Source organism: Bidens hawaiensis, unplaced genomic scaffold, assembly GCF_021521415.1.
Source record: "Bidens hawaiensis isolate Kalapana, Puna unplaced genomic scaffold, B.hawaiensis_p1.1 tig00033174_1, whole genome shotgun sequence".
Taxonomy (NCBI): domain Eukaryota; kingdom Viridiplantae; phylum Streptophyta; class Magnoliopsida; order Asterales; family Asteraceae; genus Bidens; species Bidens hawaiensis.
The window spans coordinates 121,354-132,897 of NW_027495678.1; positions in this window are offsets into that span (position 1 = coordinate 121,354).

An 11,544-nucleotide genomic window follows, 5' to 3' on the forward strand; every position below is an offset into this window, starting at 1 on the left:
GACAAGAAGACTAAGGAGATTGAGGATTTGAAGCAGTAACTCGCGCTGGCCAAGAAGGAACTCGTTCATCATGAAGCGGATCGTTTGGTGCAGATCCAAGAGGTCACTGAGGGGGCAAAGAGGTCCGCTGCTATTTCCGTCTTCAAGTCTCGACTCAAGATGGCTAAGGAGGCCAAAGATGCTGGTGTTGACACTTCCTTCTGGGATGTGGCTGCTTGGGAGAGAGTTTTGGCTGAGCTTAATGGGGAAAGTGTAGAGGAAGCATGTCCGAGCGGAGCGGAGAAGGTAGCGGAGGAGGCTGTAGAGGTGCGATCAAGGACGCGGTGAAGGCGATAGGTGATGGAGCATAACTGGGCAATGAAGGCGGAAAAGAGAAGGTCTGAGCCCAGTTTTTTAAGTATGTTTGTTTGTGGTTTGATGTTGGTTTGTAATGGCTTGTTGAACAATTTACTTTTCTGTCTTTAAACAATTATGCTTAGGATAATAGGATACATGGGTGGAGGGATCTTGACTTTTCAAGACGAAGCCCATGTTATCTTGACTTTTGAACATCTAGCAATGCTTAGGTGAAGGGATCTTCAACTTATTGAAGATGAAGCCCTTGCATTGTCTTTTTATCCATCTGCACTTAATGTTAGTAATGATATGATCTTGTGGCTTTAGTATTGTGTTTTGTATGTCATCTTAGATAATTTATCTGAATATGTTTTACTTAGAACATTTCTCGTGAAATAATTTTATGTTTTTTGAAATAGAATATCTTGAGAACAATATGTCCTAAACATATTCCTTAAACTTTTCATATTTTAGAGTAAAATATTCTAAGGATTATATCTCTAAAAATATGTTTTTAAGTCCTATTATGTATTGAGATAAAATATAATATATCTTTAAATCTAGAGTGTTGATAAGTACTTTTAAGAGAAATCAATTTGATATGTTTTTAACATAACACATCCAAAATGGTCTTAAACTTTCTAGGGTAAGATATGCTGAGTATAATATATCTATGAAATATATTCCCAAAGCTTATCACATTTAAAAATACAATATTTGAGGTTGCTGTATTGTAGGGAACATGTCCTTAATATATTTAGAAAAGTATCTTAAGGATAATACATCCAGAAAATATATGTTTAAAACCTTTATAAGTGAGATTTGACACAATTAAGCCGAAAGATCATATTTCAAATAAAATGCAAAGGAAAGATTAGGTATAAAAGAGTATATTCGCAGATGATAATAAATTGTCAAACTTACACACGATGTCCCCAATTGCTGGTCATTTTATTCACCATGCTAAGTCAAAAAACAACTTATTACCATCTCTACAATTAGTGACCTGGCCGATTTCTGATCTGTTAAAACAAGGTTAGATAATTCTGGCGATAAAGCCCATTTGCTGGACATAAAGCCTTTTTACTGGCGATAAAGCCTTTTTACTAGCGACATGGCCTTTACTTGAGAGACATGAAAATGTCTAATGTAACATCCAACTTTTTGTTAAATAATAAATGACGAAAAGTTTTGTTATTTAACTGTGTGTCGTTAAGTTAGTGGTGTGTTAAGTGTTTGGATAATATTTGGATTTGGAATTGTGAGTGGGTTGTGGGGCCCATGGCCCCCTATACAAGCCTAACCTCTCCATTCTTTTCACCATTTTGTTACACACACACACACACACTCAAGAACATACACCCTTTCTCTCTACATTCCGGATCCAAATCCGTGTAAAAAGAAGGAAGAATCTCGTGTGTAGACATCATCAAACAACAAGAATCACGTCCAGATCTACGTATTGTCCAGATCTGAACTCGAACCCAAAGCAAAAGGTGGGTTTCGGTTTAAATGGTTAAGTTTTATGGTTAGAATCATCATGCAAACAGATATAATGATAGATCGGGTTGTAAAATTTAAGAAAAATATAAACTTGGTAAGTTATAACCTCTTGGGTGCACTTTGTGATTAAAAGGTGGTGTTTTGACTTTGAGAGATGGGTTCTGGATCAGGTGGATGGGGTCAGAATGTGTCGAAAGTTGGAAAGAAGTAAAAATCAGGTCCTGAGGAAGAGCCACGAAGTAAAATGGCTTTAAAATGGAAAAAGCGAAGAAAGGAAGGCATTTCGCTTCGCTCAGCCATGAGAAGCGAAACAGGCATTTCGTTTCGCTCAGCCATGAGAAGCGAAACAGTCATTTCGCTTCGCTCAGCCATGCGAAGCGAAACAGTTTCAAGCTAAGCGAAATTCCATGCATGCGAAGCGAAATTCTTCCATGCAAAATTTTATAAAATTCATTTTCTGATGCATTTTTGTTAAAGGACTGTTAATGAAACAGCTCAACCCAGCCAGGGGCGTTGCCCCTTGGACCCTGCTAAGGGTTGCCGCCCCTAGATCCCGCTACTAGGGGCGCTGCCCCCGGACCCCCGTTAGTTGAGTGTGTCATTGACTTAGATATAAGAAGTAGTAGTAATGGATATTTGACACTCGTAATGCGTTATACAGTTAACCGTGCACAGCTAAAGAAGGGCATTACTATTAACGGCAAGAGAAATCGATTTTAAGTGAGTTTCTAGCCCCTTTATCCGTTATGTTTTTGGGGCTATGTGCATACTCCTTTGTGATAGTTGTTAATACACTTAACTTAAGTGGTAAGTGTATGATATGTGTATGATATATGTATGACTAAGTAATGAATGTTATTATGGAATGTTTATACGAATGAATATGTACATATACATATATACATGACCAGAAGATATGTAAAGTATGCATGAATGAAAATGAATGTATGATCGAGTGACGTGACAAGTATGGTTATTGGAGACGAAGGGACCAGACCCTGATAATATCTGAGACAGAAGGGACCAGACCCTGATAATATCTGAGACAGAAGGGACCAGACCCTAATAATATCTGTGATGGTAGAGATAGAATAGCCTATGGTAAATCACAAGGCCTTATGAATGAAAGTATGTAAACGCGTGTACATGTATATAAAGTTTGTATGAAAGAAGTAAGAGTAAATAAGGTATGAATACGTATCTTCGGATGCGTATGAGTAAGGATATGAATGTATTGTATGTTAAATGATTAACTAGAACTCACTCAGCATAGCTGACTTTTAGTATGCACGCAGACAAATAGGTAGAGGCAGCTGGTTTAAGGAGGGACACAGGGCATGGACTGAAGAGACTGGCATCCATGATGAAGTGTTACGACCATTTTAATTAATTACTTATGAAAAGACAATTTGTATGTTAAGACAAGAATGAATGTTTTGTAATGTGATGAGTGAAGTTTTTAATTATTCCGCAAAGTTTTTAATTTACTCTGATTTTAGAACTGTGTTTATGAGTAAATCCAACACCAAAGTAGGGTTATCGGGAACGGGGCCTTACATCTAAACCTTTGATAAAACTGGGGAAAGTCCCAAACGTGTTTACATGAAAATGCCGAAACTTAGATAACTTGAAAATATTATAAACCTTAGATAACATGAAAATGTTATAAACCATATGTGTGACACGTCTGCCACTTATCTTGAGGATTCGACATATAGCCAATAACAAACGTATTATTAGCTGGTCTGTTCCGCCTGCCTTGAACTATACTCGATCATCGTGCGCTCTAGGCGGGGTGTTACCCAATTCGTGAGAAAGGTGAAGACCTTTAAACCTTAGGAGATATCAGGGATATCATATTCCTGTTAGACGTGATCAGCCTCTGACTGTTGTCAAGATAACATATCCTCAGGATAACTGCAAAACACTAAACTCTTAATGAGGGGTAGGTGTTAGCCTGGCTAACACCCTTCCGATGCTTAAGTCCGTAAATTTGACAAAGAGATAATGAAGTTTAAATATGTAAAAATTTAAAGATAGGTTAAGGAACATACCTTTATCCTAAAATGTTAAGGATACGAACATACCGGCTGAGGATACTAAAAAAAATATGCCTTGAGATGGATAGCATTCCAAGCTCTTGGTATAGGAACACCTTCCATAGTGATCAATCTGTAGGCACCTTTGCCTGCTTCTGATCGATCAAGTAAGGACCTTCCCACTTTGGAGCTAGCTTTCCATCTGCTGGGTTAGTGGTATCCTGGAATGCCTTTCTTAACACCATGTCCCCTACTTGGAATCTTCAGATCTGAATGTTCTTGTTTGTAGAACTTGGTTATTCTTTGTTGATAGGTTGCCATTCTGATCTTAGCTAGATCTCTGAGCTCGTCAATAGTCTCTAGGTCTTCAATAAGACTTTGGTTGTTGGATTCAGTATCTTGGATGCTGGTTCTTGCTGTGGGTATCACCATCTCTGCATGGATACCAGCTTCAACCCCAAACACCAAAGGGAAAGGTGTTTGTCCCGTTGTATTTTTCGAAGTGGTTCTATCAGCCCAAAGAACGAATGGCAATTCTTCAGCCCATTTTCCTTTCTTGGGTCCCAATTTCTTCTTCAAATTGTTGATGATGATCTTGTTACTAGACTCTGCATGACCATTGGCTTGAGGATGTACTGGAGTTGAAGTTACCATCTTGATTCCCCAATTTTCACAAAAGTTGGTTGTTCTGCTACCGATGAATTGTGAATCGTTATCACAAATGATCTCCGCCAGGATACCAAATCTTGTCAGGATATTGTGTTTGATAAATGAGATCACATCCTTCTCTTTAACTTGGACAAATGCTTCAGCTTTGTTCCATTTGGAGAAGTAATATGTCATGGCAAGCATAAAGACTTTTCCACCAGGAGCCTTGGGCCACTTTCCCACAATATCCATCCCCCATTTCATAAATGGCCACGGGGCTATGATAGGATGCAGTGGTTCAGCTGATTGATGCAAAATTTTGCTGTCTTTGACAAGCATCACGTTTCTTGGAGAAGTTCATTGCATCCTTCTTCATTGTCAGCCAAAAATAACCTGTCCTCAGTATTTTGTATACTAAGGCTTTGCCTCCAGTGTGATTTCTGCAATCACCTTCATGTATGTCTTTGAGGACTTCTTGTGCTTTATGGTATTCCAAGCACCTCAATATGTACCTGAAAGTGACTTTCTATACAAAATATTACTTAGGATAATATACTGGGTTACCTTCATTCGAAAGGTTCTGGGATTTTCTCCTTCCGGGATCTCGTTATCCTGAAGATATCGTATTATGGGACGGGTCCAGGATACTGGCTCGTCTTCAGGTTTTGAAGTCTCCATGATTTCGTGGTTCCCTTTTTTTGTTGCTGGAGCCAGTATATGCACGATGGGTATCTTGATATCATCTGGTATCTTGAGAGTTGATGCTAAATTTGCTAAGGCATCTACTTCAGTGTTCTCTTCTCTTGGTACCTGTACTATATCAAATGTTTCGAAACACATAGCTAATTTCTTAACTATTTATAAATATTTTGCTAAGTTTTATGCAATCACTGCATAAGAGCAATTAAAATGGTTAGTTAATAATGATGAATCAACATAAACTTGAAGATACCTGACCTTCATATCCTTAGCTAATTGTAAACTAGCTATTAAGGCCTCATATTCAGCCTCATTATTAGTAGTATGAAATTAACAAGAAATGGATAGAGGTATAATGTCCCCCTATGGCGATTTTAGCAGGATACCTAGACTTTTTGCTCTTATGTTATAGGCACCATCAGTATGCAAGGTCCAACTCTCCTTGACTTCCAATTGCTGAATTTCTTTTTCAACTTCTACAAGTATATCCTGGCTAAAATCAGCCACAAAATCGGCAAGCACCTGAGATTTGATGGCTGTCCTTGGTTCATACACAATATCGTATGCACTAAGTTTTACAGTGCACTTTACCATCCTACTTGACATTTCTGGTTTTTCTCAAAACAACTTTAATAGGATAGTTAGACTTTACATGAATAGCATGAGTTTCAAAGTAATGTCTTAATTTAGTAGAAGCCATTATAAGAGCTAAAATTAACTTTTCAAGATAAGAATACCAGGATTCCGCATCTAGTAGACTTTTACTTACATAATATATCGGATGTTGTTGACCTTCGTGATCTTTGATCTGGACAGCACTTATTGCACTCCCCGAAACCGCTAAGTACAAAGATAATGATTCACCGTCAATTGGCTTCATCAGAAGTGGTGCTGATGATAAGTATTCCTTTAGGGATACCAACACTCTTTCTTGCTTCTCTCCCCATTCGAATTTTTGATTCTTCCTCAGGATATCATAAAAGGCTTTACACTTCTCTGAAGATCTTGAGATGAATCTGTTGAGACCCGTTATTCGTCCTATCAACCTTTGGACATCTTTGACGTTTCTTGGCGATTTGATATACAAGATAGCCTTGATCTGCTCAGGGCTTGCTTCTATTCATCTTTTGGTGACCATGTATCCAAGGAATTTTCCTGCTTTGACTCCAAAATGACACTTGGAAGGATTCAACTTCATGTTGTACTCATCCAGGATATAAAATGCTGTTGCCAAGTCTTTGAGATGATCCTCAACCCTCCTTGACTTTACCACCATGTCATCTATGTAGACTTCCATCGTGTCCCCCAGTTGGTCTTTGAACATCATGTTGACTAGCCTCTGGTATGTTGCACCTGCATTTTTTAATCCAAAAGGCATTGCAATATAACAGTATATACCTGTGGGAGTCATGAAGGCTGTGTCTTCTTGATCTGAAGTCTCCATTTGAAATTGTTGAAATCCTGAGGATGCATCCATGAAGGTTAATAGTTCATGGACAGTAGTTGCATCCACCATTGAGTCAATGTGTGGGAGTGGAAATGGATCTTTTGGACAGGCCTTATTCAGGTCTGTGAAGTCCACGCACACTCTCCACTTTCCATTCTTCTTCTGGACCACAACTAGATTAGCTAACCATCTAGGATAATGGACCTCTCTTATCATTTTGGTCTTGAGCAGCTTCTGCATTTCCTATTGTATGATAACGTTTCTCTCAGGAGCAAACTTCCTTCAATTTTGATGTACAGGCCTGAAAGAGTTATCTATATCAAGTTTATGAGTAATGATGCATTTAGAGATACTTGTCATATCTTCGTGTTTCCAGGCGAAGGTAGAAGCTCTTTTCTTTAAGAAGGATACGAGTACTTGTTCGATATCCTCAGACATACCCGATTCTATCAAAACTTTTATCTCAGTGTCTTGTTGTTCCAAGGATATTTCCTTCACATCCTGGTCCCTGGCTTGCCGAACCTTCCCTGGTTGCTTCTGTAATTGCTATGCTTGAGTAGGCTTTGTAGTCCACTTCATTGATGAAGCATAACATTCCTTGGCATCTTGCTGATCGCTTTCATTCTTGATGACTCCCCAAGGACTTGGGAGTTTCACACATTGATGATAAGTTGAGGGTATTGCCTTCATGCTGTGGATCCAGGGCCTGCCTAATATCACATTACAACAAGATATTGAGTCAATAACACAAAATTTTTATAGAGAGTTAGTTCCCTCAATATATATTGGAAGTTTGATTTCTCCCAAAGTATCCTTGGTCTTGCCACTGAACCCTACAAGGACTAAGGATTTTGGGATAATCTCCATTTCTGGGATATCCATCTTCTTCAAGGCATCCATCTGGATAATGTTCACAGAGCTTCCTCCATCAACGAGTATCCTGCGCAAAAAACAGTTGGCTATACATAAAGTAATTACCAAACCATCATGGTTGGGATCCACAAGATCACATCGATCCTCCTCATCGAAGGATATGATTCTTTGAGTTGTTAACGTGGTAGTACGGAGAGGTCTTTCTCCGTTGTCCATCTTTGTTTCTTTGGAACGCTTCTTGGCCGCTGAGTATGAGGTTCCACATATGTCGGAACCTCCCGAGATAAAGGAAACAACCTTAGCTCCGGGTGGTGGAGAAGGTGCCCTTTCAAGTATCTTGACAGGATCCTGATTCTTGTTCTTGTTTCTTCCAAACAGTTCCTTCAGGTATCCTTTGCTGAGAAGGTATCCTATTTCCTTCCGAAATGTTATGCAATCATCAGTGCGATGGCCAAAGTCTTCATGGAGTGCACACCATTTGGACTTGTCTTTGCTGGATTCGGACTATATTTTTCTTGGGCCATCTAGCCTTGTCACCTAAATCTTAAATGGCACATATTATACCACCAATATCAATGTTAAAAAAATACTCGGAGATTTTAGGATACTCCTCATCATCTTCATCTTCTTCCACGGCGTTTATCCTGGGATTAACTTGTTTGGTGTAAGGCTTTGGCCTAGAGAACTTTTGTGGAGAGTCTGACTTCCTGTTGGTAGACTCGTATTTTGGGATAACCAGATTTCCATGAGCCTTCTTGTCATCCTCTAGCCGAATGTATCTAAACGCCCTGTTTCTGACTTCATCAAGATTCCATCATGGAGTCATAACAAGATCGTCATAGAAGGATGAAACCTTCTTCAACCCCATCTTGAGAGCTTCAACACCAGCCGCCATATCAAGGTTGGTGATATCCAATGCTTCCCTGCTATATCTAATTATGTAATCCCTTAGGGATTCATTATTATGTTGAACAATTCTATATAAATCACCTGTAATTTTCTCAAAAGATTTACTACAAGAAAATTGATTATTAAATAAGTTAATCAAATGAGCAAATGAAGTAATAGTATTGGAAGGAATACTTAATATCCATTTGAGGGTAGGTCTCGTTAGTGTTGAACCGAATCCCTTTCATAGACAAGCTTCCTTGATGTCAATGGGGATTGGGTTGATCTCCATCCTTTCTCTATACTGAGCTACGTGTTCCTCAGGATCCGTAGTGCCATCATATAGCTTCATGCTGGGAGTTTGGAACTTCTTGGGGATCTCTACGTCGCATATAGGCCAGGTGAACCTGGATAACCTGTGACTGCCTAATGGAACTTCCGCTATGGGACGTATTATCCCGGGGATATTGGAAATCATATCCTTCGTTTTTTTTCAATTCACTGGCTATCTTAGGGGATATCCCCTTATCCTGCACAGATCCACGGTTAGTGTATAAATTTGTATTAAATAAATTTTTACCGAGATCGTTGCTAGGCATCTGGTATCCTGAGCCTTGGCGACTAGTTATTCCTTTGAGGGTATCCTCAGGATAAGGTGATGTCTGCATAGGGATATCATCCCCAACATGCACTTCAGGGGACACCATGGGAGATCCTGACGAGAATATGCTGGCTGGAATGTTTGAACGAGGCTGCATGTTGATGGATTCTGGCCTCGTTGGTATGGGTAATTAGAGGATACCGGAAGATAAGTTCCCCAAATCCTGATTGTTGCTGAGACGGAGTCCTTGTTGGTTGTGTCCCCAAGGATCCGGGATTCTGAAGGATAGATGATCCTGGAGAATTAAAATCAAGGACCGTGGGCATGATTGGAGGCTATCCTGGTCTCTTCTTGATCCCTTCAATTTCCTTGAATTTCCTTGAGTTGGTCTTCTCTTGCTGCTCCATGTGAGTAATAACCTGTTTCATCAAAGCAAAAATGTCACTGTTAGAGATAACCAGATCTACCCGTGTAGAGGATCTCGCGTATGGTGGAAGTTCTCCTATGGGTTGAGAGTTCCTATTCGGGACCGGTGGAGGACCAGGGCTAACACTTGAAGCAATGGTGACCGCGGGAGCAAAATCAGAACGAGTTTTTGGTTGTGAGGCCATAGTGAAGGGATGAAAAATGATTGGGAATGAAATAAAGGGATTTAAAGGATTATAGCACCGTTAGCCCCACGGTGGGCGTCAAATTGGTTTGGTCAAAAATTAACAAAGGCAATTTCGTAACCAAATTAGTAAATGAGGCTAGGTGCTTGCTTGAAATGAATGTAAAACTTGCTAGAACATAGAGATTTGTTGTGAGGAAAAAACCCGTTATCCAGAGGATAACAAGAAAAAAACCCCGGGTGATGAAAACTATCATCACCAGTTTATTAATAATCGAAAAAGGTTACAAGTGGTGGAGCTTTTCTCTTTGGATCGTGTTACAAAGTATTGCTAAGTCTAGTGAGAGAGTTGTGTGTGAAAATGATCCGAGTGTTGCTCTATTGATAACAAAAGGAAGCTAACAATAATGCTTACAAATAGGGAAACAAAAGACTAAATCTAATTTGCCGTTAATTCTCCCACTAAGAACGTTTTCCTTTTTGAACACGTCCTATTAACTGCAAGTCCGAATCTTCAGGGAATCATGATAAATCTCTTGACCTAGTAAACAAGGAAAGATAGCGAACAATTTGTTAATTATACAATATATTTAGGATACCTGTTACCTTGGAGGATACCATATCTTGAACTTATCCTGAACATACTGCTTGCCAAGGATACTGAAAATCCGAGCCCTAACAATTGTCCCCAAAATTAATGGTTGTTAATGTGGATATTGTTGTTAATTTTTGAATTTTGAATTCTGCATGCGTGATGGATCTTGCTGCACGTGTCGTGCATTCTGGTAATCAATTAAACCCTAGATTGTCCATATAACTACCCAGATAATAACTACCCAGTTTATTAATAATCGAAAAAGGTTACAAGTGGTGGAGCTTTTCTCTTTGGATCGTGTTACAAAGTATTGCTAAGTCTAGTGAGAGAGTTGTGTGTGAAAATGATCCGAGTGTTGCTCTATTGATAACAAAAGGAAGCTAACAATAATGCTTACAAATAGGGAAACAAAAGACTAAATCTAATTTGCCGTTAATTCTCCCACTAAGAACGTTTTCCTTTTTGAACACGTCCTATTAACTGCAAGTCCGAATCTTCAGGGAATCATGATAAATCTCTTGACCTAGTAAACAAGGAAAGATAGCGAACAATTTGTTAATTATACAATATATTTAGGATACCTGTTACCTTGGAGGATACCATATCTTGAACTTATCCTGAACATACTGCTTGCCAAGGATACTGAAAATCCGAGCCCTAACAATTGTCCCCAAAATTAACGGTTGTTAATGTGGATATTGTTGTTAATTTTTGAATTTTGAATTCTGCATGCGTGATGGATCTTGCTGCACGTGTCGTGCATTCTGGTAATCAATTAAACCCTAGATTGTCCATATAACTACCCAGATAATAACTACCCAGTTTATTAATAATCGAAAAAGGTTACAAGTGGTGGAGCTTTTCTCTTTGGATCGTGTTACAAAGTATTGCTAAGTCTAGTGAGAGAGTTGTGTGTGAAAATGATCCGAGTGTTGCTCTATTGATAACAAAAGGAAGCTAACAATAATGCTTACAAATAGGGAAACAAAAGACTAAATCTAATTTGCCGTTAATTCTCCCACTAAGAACGTTTTCCTTTTTGAACACGTCCTATTAACTGCAAGTCCGAATCTTCAGGGAATCATGATAAATCTCTTGACCTAGTAAACAAGGAAAGATAGCGAACAATTTGTTAATTATACAATATATTTAGGATACCTGTTACCTTGGAGGATACCATATCTTGAACTTATCCTGAACATACTGCTTGCCAAGGATACTGAAAATCCGAGCCCTAACAATTGTCCCCAAAATTAACGGTTGTTAATGTGGATATTGTTGTTAATTTTTGAATTTTGAATTCTG